This window comes from Musca autumnalis, unplaced genomic scaffold (genome assembly GCF_047663935.1).
Source record: "Musca autumnalis isolate F117 unplaced genomic scaffold, ASM4766393v1 scaffold_4, whole genome shotgun sequence".
NCBI lineage: Eukaryota > Metazoa > Arthropoda > Insecta > Diptera > Muscidae > Musca > Musca autumnalis.
Window position 1 is genome coordinate 251,373,532 of NW_027411977.1, and position 16,582 is coordinate 251,390,113.

A 16,582-nucleotide genomic window follows, 5' to 3' on the forward strand; every position below is an offset into this window, starting at 1 on the left:
TCAATCACAAGCCAATCCATATATTGGCATATGGAAAACAATAATTGTTAAAAAAACAACTCCGATAACTAAAGGTAGGATATGAACGGAAAAACAATGTATGATCGGAATATTTAATTCCTTTAAAACGTTCTATTAACTGAATAGAAATTTGTAAATACATTTTTAAAATTTATTGTACACCTTCCCCACAAATAGGATTTGTTTTTTATTAAAAAAGACCCATCACCCAAAATACACTAACAAAAAGGCGTATTATACTTTAAATTTTCCAAATATGTTCGTGACATCGGGAACACCATATCTCGAACAATAAACCAATTTTGGGATCACGTTATAGCCCGCTGTGAAAGCTCATTGTTTAGGCCATGGAAGAAGCTTGCAAGTTTGGATGATGATCGGTACGATATAGGCGGAAAATGGACCATAATTCATTTCATTCATAATTCATTTTTGATTTTATTATAACGGCAAATGTAGAGAAGAACGCGATTTTTTAGATTTTCAACTTTAAACTGGCATAACTTCTTTTTCCACAACGTATTTTTATCATTTTTCTTTTCTTTAGAAGAGTATAATATTATCTTTCAAACCTTTTTTTAAGTCCATCCAATAGTAAAAAAAGACATATAATAATGACCCTAAGTTCAAAAAGAAGGCATTAAAAATGTTAACATGTTTTTGCTCCAGCTCTAAGCTGCTTAGAAGATAGCAAGCAATATAAATATTAACTACTACAAAAATTGAAATTAAGTAAGCTTTCAAAAATGGGAAACAATATGGCTATTTTTTTATTTTTGTCTTATTAAGGCTGGATAATATATAAGATTTTCTGTTTTATTTTTTTACTTAATATCTACTAAGCGCATTAAGTTAACAATGTTAGGAAATACAAAATATTACAAAAAAAACTGTATACTCGTATGTATGTTAAAAATTTTATTCTGATTCTCTTCTTATATATTGAACCTGGTAACATGAAGGACATTTCTTGAGAAATTTAAAGTATAAAGAACACATCGGTGGTTTTCATACATAACGACATAAGTCGACTTATTGGTGCCACGTAGGTGTACTTTTTGAGATCATTCCATATCACTATTCCGTTAAAAAAATATTCCGTTAATAAAATGTGTTTTGGCAAAACTACGTAACTGGGCCTTTTTATAAAATAATTGTCATAATAAACTTATTATATCAACATAAGTTTAGATGGGATTCTATCCGGTATCTACCCAAAACATGGGTAAATACCCGATAAATTTTTTTATGGGTGTTTATTTGGGTAAATAAAATTTTATTTTGAAATCAAAATTTGGTTTTTCTGTCAAACAGAAAATCAAAAAGAATACCAGAAAAGCGGTTTAACCACGCGTTTTATATGTCAAATCGGTCGTTGGAGTTGCTTGTACGGAAAAGTTAACGAAGAATGCAAAAATTATAGCTTTGTCGATGAGGTCTTAAATCTCAACATTATCCACTGAAATCGTGGGTTAATCCATGTCATATATGATAAAGTTTGGTTCTTGGTTTGGAGAACTACAACAAACCGCTCCACAGTGGATCCAATTGTATGGAGAAAGTGGCCAAAAATATTTAGAGTGTAAAAATCAAGCCAATGCGCCGATTACAGCTTTGTGCTGCTGCGAAGAGTGTTTTAAGGAACCAAGAGCGTAACATTCTCCCCCCTTTCTACTCTGGAGGGGGTATACGGTAAGAATTGTTTTATGCTCTTAATGCAAAATGACGTGAAAAAAGGTCCCGATTATCTTATGATGCAAAAATAGGCTTAAGGAATCCAAACAATCTCCAAAACAACATAAAATCCAACCAATTTAGCGGATTAAAAAAAATCAATATTTTTGTCTGAAAATTGCTAAAATTTTTAATATATATCTTATAGTGTTCTTCCTGGATCAAGCATCAAACTGATGGCTTTGGTACAGGCACATCCTCCTGTCGAGACCAGCAAGGTAATTTGGTAACTGATACAGATAGTGTACTCAGGATATGGAAAGAACACTTTTCAAAACTGTTAGTATCCAATAGCAGCGAAGACGACGAAGATACCACAGTCCCAATCCCAGAAGATGGTATTGAACGTATACCGCCCAGCCAGGATGAGGTAAAGACAGCAATAAATCGGCTGAAGAATAATAAGGCAGCAGGAGCCGATGGCTTGCCAGCCGAGCTGTTCAAAACCGGAAGCGACATGCTGATAAGGTGTATTCATCAGCTTGTTAGCACCATCTGGCAGGAAGAACGAGTACCCGACGATTGGAACCTTAGTATCCTGTGCCCCGTCCACAAGAAGGGAGATAAGACTGTATGCTCTAACTATAGGGGCATAAGTCTACTCCCTATTGCCTACAAGATCGTGTCAGGGATATTGTGCGAACGACTGAAGCCTATGACCAAAGAGATAATTGGACCATACCAATGCGGCTTTAGACCTGGCAAGTCCACCTTTGACCAGATATTTACCATGCGGCAAATCCTGGAGAAGACCCAAGAGATGCAGATCGACACCTACCACCTTTTTGTCGATTATAAAGCAGCCTTCGACAGGCCGCTGCGTTCAAAGGTATTCCAAGCCATGTCTGAATTTGGTATCCCCGCAAAGCTCATCCGGCTTTGTAGAATGACTTTAACTGACACGAGGTCCTCAGTTAAAATAGGAAAGAACCTCTCCGAAGAGTTTGGTACCAAAAGAGGTTTCAGGCAGGTCAGGTCGAAGAAGAATCTGCTAAAGTGGGTCTGGCGGTAAACGGTGAGAAGACCAAGTTGATGGTGTCGACGCGCAATGCGTCCATTGAGCTCGGACTGACTGTGGAAGTTGGTTCCTATAATATTGAGGTAGTAAAAGACTTCGTCGCATGAACCACGAGCTGTATCTGCTATACAACGATATTGTTAAACCTATCGAGATGCAGCGATTGCGTTGGCTAGGCCATATCATAAGAATGAGCGATGATGGACCCGCTAAAAAGGCGTATAAATACGGACCGCTTGGCGGTGCACGCAGAATTGGCAGGCCAAGGAATGGATGGCGCAAACAAGTGGATGATGAGATGAAAAGGCGCGGTATTCCAGAGTGCGAAGCAACAAATAGAGAGAAATGGAGATCTTTTCTTAATTCGGCCTAGGGAACAAATGTTATGTAATGGGCCAGCTAAGTAAAGTAAGTAAGTAATGTTTGTGTTGCATGTGTTTTCCTTTTTCCTCCGCTCTATTTCATAGAAAGCAACATAAATATAAATGTGTCATTGTGTCCAAAAAATAAAAACCACCTGCAAAGATATGTTGTAAAAAATATTTAATAAAAAATTTAAAAATTTTATTGATAACGATTGTTTTTGCATGCTCTATGAATATGTAAGAAAAACCCAAAAAAAAAATCATCGACATGAAGGAAATATTTATTGGCGGGAATACTTGCTGTACTTATTGAAGCAAAAATTACAGTCGGGGAAATATCAAAGTACCCCTAAAGTTTAAAACAATCAGCATTTTTTCTGTGTCGATAAAAATACGGAAACAAACAAAAACACACCAATCTTTGTTTCGAAATATGTATTATGTCCTTCATTTTTATTGTTATCTTACATTTTAAAAAAACCAAATCTAGGAAATGAACTTTCTTTCTCAATAAATCAGAAATAGTTCTCTATATACCTTTTTGTTCATAAAAAGTTGGCATCGCATGGGTGTTTACCAGTCTTAGAAATTTGTCAGAAACCTGCTCAGAGAAAAACTGTGGCATGCCTAGGAATGCCCTCAGGAGTTTGTTAATGTATACATTTGCTGTAGATATCCTACATTCTTCTATTCATGCCAAGAAAAGTCAACAAATTCTGCGAAAACACACACACACACACCATATCTTTTTTCAATAACAAACTAAAAATGATTGCTGAGCACATTCCCTGAAAGTATGATTTATTTGATTTCGAAACCAATACTAAAGCACCCATACGCCCAGATGTTCCACCATCATCTGCATCGTTGTCGGCAATATTGTTTTTGGGCAATAGGAGGAAAATCGATGATACCATCATTTATGGTGATCTGAACGTCAAAAGAAGAATATTTTCTCCCTATTAGGAACGATTGAAATAAATGTCTTCAAAGATATAATAGAACGTAAATAATGTTGTGTAAGTGAGGATGTGTTTGTGTGTGTGTGTGTGTGTCATGAAGAAAAAGTGAATGGAGTTGTCAACTTGTAACGTCTACTATTGTGTGATAATAATGACCGTAATTTGTGGTCATTGCTTTTATTGCAGATAATTTAACAAAACAACAAACGAAATAGCAACGACAGCAGCAACAACCATAACAACAAGAGCAACAATAATACAACTAAACAAGAAATCAACAATTACACAAAAGTTAACATGTCGACACAAATTGGTGCTACAACAAATGTTTCGCTTCCTCCGTTCGTTGTTGGTAGCAAATAAAGGAAGAACTAAGGTTGGTGGATAGCAGCGAAGGCGACAAAAACAACAACAGTACGTGTACATTAAAGGTGTTGAAATATTTGGCTCAAAAGAAAAAGTCTTACATGACAGCCACAGTATTAAAGACATTTAAAAATGCAAAGCTCTGGGAACGAGTTAAGACGTCAACAACGGACGACACACTAAGACCTCTAGAACAAAACAAACAAAAACATTGTAACGATGATGCCTGCAGCTAACCAACGCTCCTTTCCTGTTGGTTGGTTGGTTGGTTTCTGCTGAAATGACAGAAGTTTAATTTTATTCAAAGACTGTTTTAATATTTCAGCAATTTGGCTTTTGATAAAAGTTTTCCCCACGCCAGTTCACGTTGTCCGCCAGAGCTGCTGGCGTATTTTTCATTATGACCAAGTTAACTCATATTTCAAGAATGTCGACCTTTTTTGTTTTGGTTTTGGCTATGCGATGGCCAATTGCAAAAGTTGATGATTTAAAAAAAAAATAGTTTAGCTTTAGGCCACATTTTGTGGTCAGCTATATCAAAGACTTGTTTTCGGTCATTTTTCAAGAAGGTTAAATTTTACAGTAGACAAATGTGTAGACAAGGACCGTAACTATTATTTATGTGTGTATAAATGTACGCTTAATATATGTACATATGAAATGTGAAGATAATATGTTGTTAATCCTGGATGAATTATACATGCTCAGTTGTAATATTTTGTTATGCTTTGAACTCTCTTCCCTACGTGATGAACACTCAACAAATCCCTTCAATCTTTCAAGACCACAACACAATTATAAAAAACACACAGACGAAATACAGCCAGTGTTTAGACCTAAGCACATTTGTGCGGAAGGAAAATAAATCTGTAAAGCTTAAAATTCAAAAAAAAAAAAAGAAATGTTAAAGTATTTAAGCATAAGTAATCCATTTCGTCAAATTTTTAAAGTAATAATCCAATTTTTTGAGATTTACATCAGACGTGTACACTAGCGTTATAACTTTTTGCACTTTTTTGCAAATATCAAAAATACCACCACATAGCCGTGTAGAGCATGAAAAACTATTATGAAATAAGGTGTAATTTTTTTCTCTATCGCGAAAAAAGATTCCGTACAAAATGCATTGAACTTCAGTAATGCATTTTTTAATTTTATTTGTTATAATGACATACATATACGCTTTTTATTAAAATTTGTGTTTTTTTTTTAAATCTAATTTAAAATCAATATCAAACCATTTTGGACCAATTTGTTATCTAATCTCGGCATTTCAGAGCATATTAGGAACTTTTGACCATATTGCAATTTTGTTGTTTTTTATAAACTCGCGAATTTTATGTTTATATTTATTGTACCTATCGGACAAGAGAATTTGGTGTTATTTGCAATAAATTCGCGAAAGTTACAGACCGTTTTTAATAACTTTGCTTGTGAGAATCTTATTATAAATATCTATTCAAGCAAAGCAAATTGAAATTTTTAAATAAAAAATATCAAAAGGGCTTCAGTAATCGCAGTCGGTGCGGAAACTTTTTCCACCGAATCGATCTTAGAAACACGTTTTCGTTATCAGGACAAAATTCCTCACACGGTACTGGTGTGGTATTTTTTTTTTTTTTTTTTTTTTTTTTTTTTATAGCCCTAGTTTTAGACTGGTTTTAACTCAAAGGGAAAATATCGATGTCGGATTTTTTTATGCGGCACACTCCTAAAATTTTTAGTTTTGTTAAAAATTTAAATGCCAGAGTTTGAGCACCATCGGAATATATCCATATTTACATTAGGCAATTTTTCTTGCGGAGAGAGAGAGGTGTGAGGAATATGGTAACCCTTTGCCTCTCAACACCATCTCTCACCAACAAACTGACAATTGCCGCAAGGCAGATTGCCTAATGTAAATATGGACTATGCTAACACCAGCCACTGGGGCCTCAAAGTTTACATGGGTCCTATATAAAGCTAATTTCTTAATCACAATTTTTGGTAGGATAAGTTTTTTTAACCACTACAATGAACTGGTAAACTGTTTTCAGCGATTGTGGTCTGTACAGCGATTTCGTGAAAATTCGCCTTTGGCCCCATACAAATTACTAAGGAAACTTCAAGGCCCCAGTGACACGTGTTAACATATTCCGATTATGCTCAAACTTTGGCAAACTTAATTTTTAACAAAACTAAACATTTTAGGAGATTGCCGCATAAAAAATCTGACATCGATTTTTTAAATCCACTCTAGTGTACACGACCATCTACTGGTGCCGCTGCAATATACTCTTAGTTTTTTCAACAACATATAAATGTTTATGATTTGTATACCCTCCACCATAGGATGGGGGTATATTAAGTTTGTCACTACGTTTGTAACTACTCGAAATAATCATTGTAGACCCCACAAAGTATATATATTCTTGATCAGCGTGCAATTCTACATCGATATAGCCATGTCCGTCCGTCTGTCCGTCTGTGGAAATCACTCTAGCGTCCGAACGGATTGACGTAGGTTGATGAAATTTTGGGAAAATATGTTATATTTACGTAGGACTTTTGGTATTGAAAACGGGCTATGTAGGTCCACGCTTTCGTATAGCCCCCATACAAAATGACGCGTGACGCGTCGTCATTTGAATTAATTTTTAAGATATTTGGCCCATTTTACCACCGAATTGATTGTAATTTGGTACTTTGTGTCTCCAGAGGCCAAAAAATATTCCTACCAAATTTGGGTTATATAGGTCCACGTTTTGGTATAGCCCCCATATAAGGCCCCATATAAAGTACGCGTCATTTTAATATATTTTGAATGTATTAGACCCATTTGACCACAGAATTGGTTGTAATTTGGTATTTTGTGTCTTCGGAGGCCAGAAAACATTCCTACCAAAGTTGGGTTATATAGGTCCACGTTTTGGTATAGCCCCCACATAAGGCCCCTTATAAAGTACGCGTCATTTTAATATATTTTGAATATATTAGACCCACTTAACCAAAGAATCGGTTGTAACTTTGTATTTTGTGTTTCTAGAGGCTAAGAAATATTTCTACCATAAAATGTTTATATAGGTCCACGTGTTGATATAGCTCCCATAATACAATATCTCCCGATTTTCGATATTTTGAACGTTTTAGCCTCATTATTACACCGAGATGGCTGAAATTTGGTATTTAGTCTTCTTTAGGCGTATAAAACTTTCCCCAGAAATTTGTAGGTATAGGTCCACGCCATCATATAGCCCCCATAGAACGGTACCTTCCGAATTTCGGTATTTTGAAGGTAGTGGCCACATTAATCCACCGAAATGGCTGAAATTTGTGGTGGAGGGTATAATTTGTTAATAATTTATTTAGTGGACGATCTTAGACTGGGTTTGTGTTTTTAAAATAGTAACTAAATAAAGAATAATCGATGAAAATAGCATTCGTCAAACTCTCTTAAATTGTTTCAAATACTTGTCGTCGTTGTTGAGAAATTATGTTAAAAAAAATAATTCAATATCAATCTCGGAACCAATGTCTTGGATGAAGTGTCCACAAGGTTCCAAAATCCAAAGATATTGACGGTATTATGGCAAGAAAAAACCATATTATTTCTTAATAAATAAGACAAAATAGATCACTCTTTATTGATATTTTCCCGCAACATTTGAGGGTCATCCGATGCAAATATACTTAAATACCTTCGCAACTAAACCGCACCATTTTTAAAATCCAATTTTATAACTTCAGAGGTCTTGGCAAGGAATGATTGTTTCCCTATATTTTCTAATTATTTTCTAATGTTTTATTTGCTACATAACCATCAATATCTCTGGATTTTGGAACCTTGTGGACACTTCATCCAAGACATTGGTTCCGAGATTGATATTGAAGACACGATTAATTTTTGGAAGCGGTCAGGAAGGATCTTCGCGATATTTTAAATAATTTTTTCCCTCTGTTCTTGATTTTCATAGTTCCAAACTGTAATTTCTTCCACTATTTGCGATGCATCTTAGCTTTTTATTTATTTTTTACGCTTTTGTTAGGATTTGAATGTAGCGGCGAATCATTTTTCACTGATTTTCTTAGAGATTAATGTCGGTAATGACCAAAATTAATAAAACATATTGTGAAAGAAATTAATGTAGGAAAATTGGAGAAAATAACCGCGAAAATATGTCGCAAGGTGGTGGAACTGGTGCCGAAACAGTTGTATAATGTGATAATCTCCAACGGTTACTATAAAAATCTTTAGCGTGTAACAAAAATGTATTTTTCTCAAGAAATATGTAAAAGGCAAAATACTTTTTTGAGGTAAAATATTTTGTGTTGTTTTAGATTTTTGCCAATATCTAGAAGACCATCAAGCCTTTCGCAGCGGTTCTTGCAGATATTGGATACTAAAATATCCACAAACATACTACATACAAATATTAGAATTTCTGACCACTAATTTGATGGTTTCAAACGAATTTATTGAAATTTTTTCAATTTGTCGAATGTAGTTTTTGTTGACCTTTGGACTGTCTAATTTGGTTGGTTTAGTTTGGCTTTTAGGTCAGGAATAAAAACAAGAGTTTTTGTTTTTATTTTGTTTGCTTTATTATCCAATATTTCGAACGTCCTCGACGTTCATCATCAGGGATTTTTAATTTCACTTAATTAGCTATCGGTCACAACATCTGCACTTCACAACTAATGTCCAACTGTTGGACATTAGTTGTGAAGTGCAGATGTTGTGACCGATAGCTAATTAAGTGAAATTAAAAATCCCTGATGATGAACGTCGAGGACGTTCGAAATATTGGATAATAAAGCAAACAAAATAAAAACAAAAACTCTTGTTTTTATTCCTGACCTAAAAGCCAAACTAAACCAACCAAATTTTTTCAATTTTCTAAAGAGGCAAAATACTTAATTGACTCACTGTACATATGTTCCCACTAACATCCCACAAGGGGCAAAAAAGACTTCCCTCATGTCAATAAGTGCACCCCGATTCATACTCTTTCATCGAACGGCCTGTCTTAAGACACCAATTGTAGAGGGTGTTGAAAGTTTGATGTTGTCTGGCCAGAAAATTGAACACGGACATTCTGTTTCCAAAGTGGGTGTGTCTACCATTACACCACGTTGGCATGAAAAATTAAAAAAAAGCTGAAGTTTTGCTTGCATTTCTCAACATACGAAGTATAACTACACAAACCCACTAGGTGGACAGACGGGCGGACATCCAAATTGTCTGAAAGGGATTTGATCTTAAAATATCTGAGGTCTAAAACCATAATTTCAGTGAATCACATTTTTGATCGCATTAAAGGGTATCCTGAAGGGGACGCGATATTATACAGTGGTTAATATTCTCTAAAATGTATGGGAATGACTTATGCGTAAAATATACGACTCTAGGAGACAGTACGCGTCCAAAAATATACTTGTTGACAGAAAAAACCAAAGCTTTGTTAGGCATTACACCTGATTATTTAAAGAATCCTTGCCAAAGCATTATATACGGGTGTATCCTTAATCAGGAGGGTATACTTTTACTGAATAGTACTGAAAGGACTTCGTTTTCAATATAGAGTGGATATGCATGGATATTCTTATACAATCTTTCTGTATTCGCAAGTTGTAAATGGGGGTTCTATTCAAATGAGGCAAATTTTTTACTCCAATTTTTGACTTTATTTTGTTTTACTTGTATAATTCTTATACAAATTGGATTTGAATGCAAATGAATGACTAAGTTTACACCAAACACACGAAGCAAAATATAATAAAAGTTAAAAACTTAATATCTTGTATAATTCAGAAAAAATGGTGGTTGAATAAAATGTTGCAGGGGGGTTCTATTCAAGTGAGCGGCAGTGTACCATATTTAAACAAATACCTTAAATATTACAGTTGACCATTTGTATAAAGAACTCACGTATTCTCACAAAAAATAGTCTTTATCTAAGAATTTATTCTATAACACAGTAATCTTCGGCCCAGCATCTTCTCTATAGAGAAGTTCGATTGAAATTTAAGGTATAATTTATCAGGGGCAAATAAAACATTTTTTAAAGACAGTTTATATAATTATAGACGAAGAAACGGATTAAAAAAAAAAAAAAACAAAACAAAAAATACCATCCACAAGATTAATAAATTGTTTGATTTATTTTCAAAATAAATTTAGAGTCAACTGAATGGCTGAACACACGAAGGGAGAGATTTTCATATCAAATTATTGCAAATTCTTTCTCAAATTTAATTTATATGTTACTATAACAACAACAAACATATTTTATTTGTTGTGCACATAATATTAAATACATTTATTCAACTTCAGTTCTATACAATATTGTGTCTGTAGCAAATAAATCATTTAATCTAACACTTTTGTTGGAAGTTCAGGGGCAAACTTTTTCCGATTTAGTCCCGGATGTTTATCAGTTTCAAATGTTTCATTTTTTGTGTGTTTATTTTGTTTCGTTTGGTGCAGAGGAATCAACTTTGCTCTCAAACATCAAAGCGTACACTGATTTACTTCATAACACTCCAGCTTAAAGAGGAGAAGGAGGAAAATCTTTATTTGTGGCATTTCGGGGTGTGGGGGTGTTGAAGATGGAAGATGATGTTTCTTGGAATCTTTTGTCCATGTTAAATATTATTATCGTTGTCTTTGTTGTCGTTTGGTATTGTCTTTTTTTTTCTTGCCATACAACTCAAATAAACGAAATGACTTTTCTGCTGTGGCAATTATGGCCACAATCTTGGCGTATTTACTTTCAACCACAACACACACGCACACATGCCACATAAGAAGCATTCTGGATAAGTACGCCAAAACAATAAGCCACAATAAGTTAAAGCCACAAATGTTATCTGTTCACATGACGCCACACACTCGTACAAACCCAGACACATAACTGTTTACCAAACAAATACTCACATAATCACACACAATCGTAAGACTGGATCTGCTTTACCCAGGGATGTCACATCTAAGCTAAGCGTCCATCTGAAGATTAAAAGTGCAATTATGTCTTAAACACCATGCGTATCCTTAAGTTCAGTTGATGGATAACGTCTTCCAAATTCTTATTTAATACCGAGGCCTATTTGTCTTTTAAGAATTTGATGTTAAAGTAACTTGTTTCTGCATTTCCTTTCGACAATATTTTCATATTTTCTAAGAGCCAAGCACAGTAAATGTCTCGATACAAAAGTAACATTCCTGTTAAAGGAATAAAGAAGGGCCGCGACAAATTTGAACAAGGCTGTTCTTTGCCTTTTAGTCTTTTATCAGAATTGAATTAAGAAAGATAGTCAGTCACTTATGTACCGAGGCCTTTAGATCGCTTTGCTTTTACTTAAACCCTTATTATCTTAAGCACTGTAGAAAGTAGTTCATGAGTTCTATACCTAAGAGGGACTTCAATTAATCAGTCTTTGGTATAAGATAATTTTCCCCATGTCACCTCTGGAATATTCTTAGAAATATGTATATATCATAGTTTCAGTTATTTCATTTTTCAAATTATTTTTTAAGGTTCAAATTATTTATTTAATATTATTATTATTATTATTTTTTTCTGAGCAGAATAATGAAAAACTCTCAAAATCAACCGAAAATAATTTGCTTTTGTAACACCGTAAGCTTCGGTTATTTGGTGCAGTGCCAAATATGACACTTTTTGTATAAAAATCAAACTGACTTTGTGCTGTAAAACATATACTTTCTATTGTGTTGCGTTGTTGCATAAATATACAGAAGTTAGACCAAAGTTATTAGGGAGCTTAATATGTTAACAAAGAACGAAGACATTTGAAAAACTGGGGAAGGAAAATGAATGTTTTTATTCACATTAAACATTATTTTTAACTAATAATTTTTGAGTATAATTAGAAAAATATCCAAAAAAGTCCATCTCTAAATCAATTTTGGAAGTTATTAGGTGTTCTGTACATATATATTTGGAAGTAATATTGTGCCTGCATTTCCCTATCTAAAAAACAGTTCATTTGTATACCCTCAGCCTTTAGGCTAAAGAGGGTATTTACACTTTGATACGACCAAAAATGTGCCTCATCGAAATAATGGTTTTAGACCCCAAGTATGTTTGTACGATATCCGTTTCAGACAATTTTGAGTAGATCTAGCAATGTCCGTCCGTCTGTCTGTCTGTCTGTCTGTCTGGCAGGCTGGTGCGCACGATAACTCTCGAACGGATCAATTGATTCTGCTCACATTTTGGGTATCGAAATATTTTGTCCAGATTCGATTTAAGTTCGAAGATGGGCCATATATGTCCACTCCTTCAGGTACCTCCCCCACAAATGTTCAAAAATTGTCGCAAAACTTGTGCGCACGATAACTCTTGTAGGTGATAACCGATTTGGTCCATACTTTGCACATCATGTAATTTCTATCAAACTTATATGAGGTTCCAATATGGACTCAATCGGTCCACTCCTTCGGGTACCTCCCACACAAAATTTCGGAAAAGTTCAGTTTAGGACCTGGTCTCGGATCGCTTTGATTTTTGTTTACGCAAGTTGTATTCGCTGTCCTCTATACGACGCTGTAAGTTTCATTAGGGGCAAGTCCATACTTCCTGAGAAAATAGCCTGAAAGTTACAAAAAACCCTATGACACCGTGTGTAGTGGTTGGAGCGCAAGTTAACTCTCGAACGGATCTGCCGATTCGGTCCTAAATTTGGCTTTCGTAATATTTTGTCCAAACTTAGTTCAAGTTCAAAGATGGATTATATCGGTCCACTCCTTCCGGTACCTTCCCCACAAAAGTTCGAAAATGTTCGGAAAATTTGTGCGTACGATAACTCTTGAAGGGAGTAACCGATTTGGTCCATACTTTGCACATTATGAAATTTCTACCAGACTTAGATGAGGTTCCAATATGGACTCAATCGTTAAACTCCTTCGAGTACCTCCCACACAAAATTTCGGAAAAGTTCAGTTTAGGACCTGCTCTCGAATATTGTTTCCAAACTTACTTTAAGTTCGTAGATAAGCCATATCGGTCCACTCCTTCAGCTACCTACCCCACAAAAGTTCAAAAATATTCGGAAAAATTGTGCGCACGATAACTCTTGATGGGAGTGACCGATTTGGTCCATACTTCACACATTCTCATAATATCTACCAAATATAGATCAGTTTCGAATATGGACTATATTTGTCCACTCCATCCCGTACCTCCCACACAAAATTTTGGATAAATTCACTTTAAGACCTGCTATTGAATCACTTTGATTTTTGTTGAAGCAACTTACATTCGCTGCCATACTTCTTGAGAAAACAGCCCGAAGGGTGTAAAAAACCCCTATGGCACCCCCATGGTCTATGTCCATTCCTTTAAGTACCTTTTCCGCAACATTTTTGAACTTTAATCCTAATCAACATTTTTGTCGGTTCATAGGACCAAAATTTTGAAACCCTCTAAATACATAAGTTTTTTTGTGAAAAAAGTGTTTAAATTTGCACAGGCTGAGGGTATATCTCTGTCGGCAGAGCCGACTGATACTTTTTTACTTGTTCTATTTTATCTTGAATGAAATTTTGGATTAATAAGTGTTATGACCAATTGAAATTGAACGGTAATACCTAAATTTTTCAATCGATTTTCCTTATGGGTTTGAGAGTGTAAAACAAAAGCCTGTAACGTCTGTAACATTTGTCATAGCCCCCGTATATATGTACTGCCCGATTTTAGACATTTCGGGGGTTTTATGGATACTTCATTGCCTGTCCGGCTGTAATTTCGTTTTCGACTTCTTAGTTGTTGAGAAAAATTGTCAACATATGTCAATGTTTTGGTTTTTTACATGATGCAATAAAGAAGGTGATACAGAAATAGCAACTGATGTCCTCTTTTGTTGTCAACACATTTTATATAAATGAAAAATAAGTACCAAATATTTCTTCTCTGACGAATATTTACTTGTACAACGTTTAATTTGAAAATGTGTGAAACCTATTTTCCTGTTTTATTTATTGTTTGTGTGACGTAGGGGATGGAAGATACCAAGGAACGGTCCTGACCGGGTTTAACACGGCAAAGCCCAGGATTTATCTTGGTCCCTCTTTCATCTCAAGTGGACACTGACCTCCCCGTGGTGTCACCTGGGGAACTGCCTTTAACATCCGTTAAAGGTAGTAAGCTAACATGTGCCGCGCGTTCACCCATAAGAACGTTAACAACATGGGTTTGGGCGTCGGGTTAGTAAACCTCCCCTAGAAAAAACAGCCTACTATGAAAAAACGAAAGAAAAGAAAAACAAACCCCTCTAAAGTTGACGAACCCCGCAAACGTTTTAAGGACCATGATCTGCGAATCTGCACCTGGAATGTTCGCACTCTTTATAGAGAAGGTGCAGCCTTCGCATTGGCAGACGTACTTGAGAAGTACAAAGCCGATATTACTGCCATACAGGAAATACGATGGATTGGGAAAGTCGTCACAACAACACCTAAAGGTGACGAACTGTATTATAGCTGCCATGACGTAAAGCATGAGTTTGGTTGCGGTTTCGTAGTTAGTCGGAGACCGTTGCCCTGCCCATGACATTAAAATCATTCTAGGCGATTTTAATGCCAAAATTGGAAAGGAGAATATCTTTGGCCCAACAGTCGGGAAATTCAGTCTCCACAGTGAAACATCTGACAATGGTATGAGGCTGATAGACTTTGCAGCTGCAAAAAACATGGTAGTTAGCAGTACCAGATTTAATCATCTCGATATTTATAAGGGCACCTGGCTGTCTCCAGATCACAAAACAAGAAATTTGATTTCTTCATCATGTTGTGATAGATGGAAGACATTCATCGAGCGTGTTGGATGTACGATCGTTCCGAGGTGCAAACATTGATTCGGACCACTGCCTTGTTGCAGCAAAGGCACGTGCCCGTCTAAACGTTGCAAATAAAGCACGAACAGACACAACGCAGAAGTTGGATATCGATAGGCTGCAAACACAACAGATAGCCACAGCATATTCCACTCAACTAGCCCAATTGTTTAACGCGATGTACAGGAGCCAGAATGAAGTCCGAAAATTCTACCAAAGAGTGAAACATCAAACAGATGGCTTTGGTACAGGCACCTCCTCCTGTAGAGATAGGCAAGGTAATCTGGTAACAGATACAGATATCGTGCTCAGGATATGGAAGGAACATTTCTCCAATCTGCTGGTATCCAATAGTAGCGAAGACGATGATACCACCAATCCAATCCAATCCCAGAAGATGGTATAGAATGTATACCGCCCGGCTAAGATGAGGTAAAAACAGCAATCAACCGGCTGAGGAATAATAAAGCAGCAGGATCCGATGGCTTACCAGCCGAGCTGTTTAAAACCGGAGGCGACGCGCTGATAAGGTGTATGTATCAGCTAGTTAGCACCATCGGACAGGAAGAACGCGTACCCGACGATTGGAACCTGAGCATCATATGTCCCGTCCACAAGAAAGGAGATAAAACTGTATGCTCCAACTATAGGGGCATAAGTCTTCTGCCTATTGCCTATAAGATAGTGTCAGGGATATTGTGCGAACGACTAAAGCCAATGGTCAACGAAATAATTGGACCATACCAATGTGGCTTTAGACCTGGCAAGTCCACCATTGACCAGATATTTACCCTGCGGCAAATCCTGGAGAAGACCCAAGAGATGCAGATCGACACTTGTCACCTTTTTGTCGATTATAAAGCAGCATTCGACTGTCCCCTCCGATCAAAGGTATTCCATGCAATGTCTGAATTTGGTATCCCCACAAAGCTCATCCGGATTTGTAAGATGACTTTAAATGATACTAGGTCCTCAGTTAAAATTGGCAAGAACCTCTCCGAAGAATTTTGTACCAAAAGAGGTTTCAGACAAGGAGACAGCCTTCCGTGTGACCTATTCAACATTTTGCTGGAAAAGGTAATACGAGATGCAAATGTCAAAAGGAATGGCACAATTTACACCAATAGCCACATGTTACTTGCTTATGCTGACGACATAGACATCATGGGACGATTAGTAAAGGAAGTAACTGATGCCTTTAGGAAGGTCGAAGCAGAATCTGCGAAAGTGGGTCTGGCGGTAAACGGCGAAAAGACCAAATTGATGGTGTCGACGCGCAA

At 36.0% G+C, this 16,582-nt stretch overlaps 1 protein-coding gene across 7 annotated transcripts in view; it reads right to left on the reverse strand.

Moving 5' to 3' along the window:
• The window catches only part of LOC141402784 (uncharacterized), an 80,235-nt gene that overhangs the window by 37,365 nt on the left and 26,288 nt on the right, over positions 1-16,582 (reverse strand). The gene's annotated exons all lie outside the window — the stretch shown is intronic.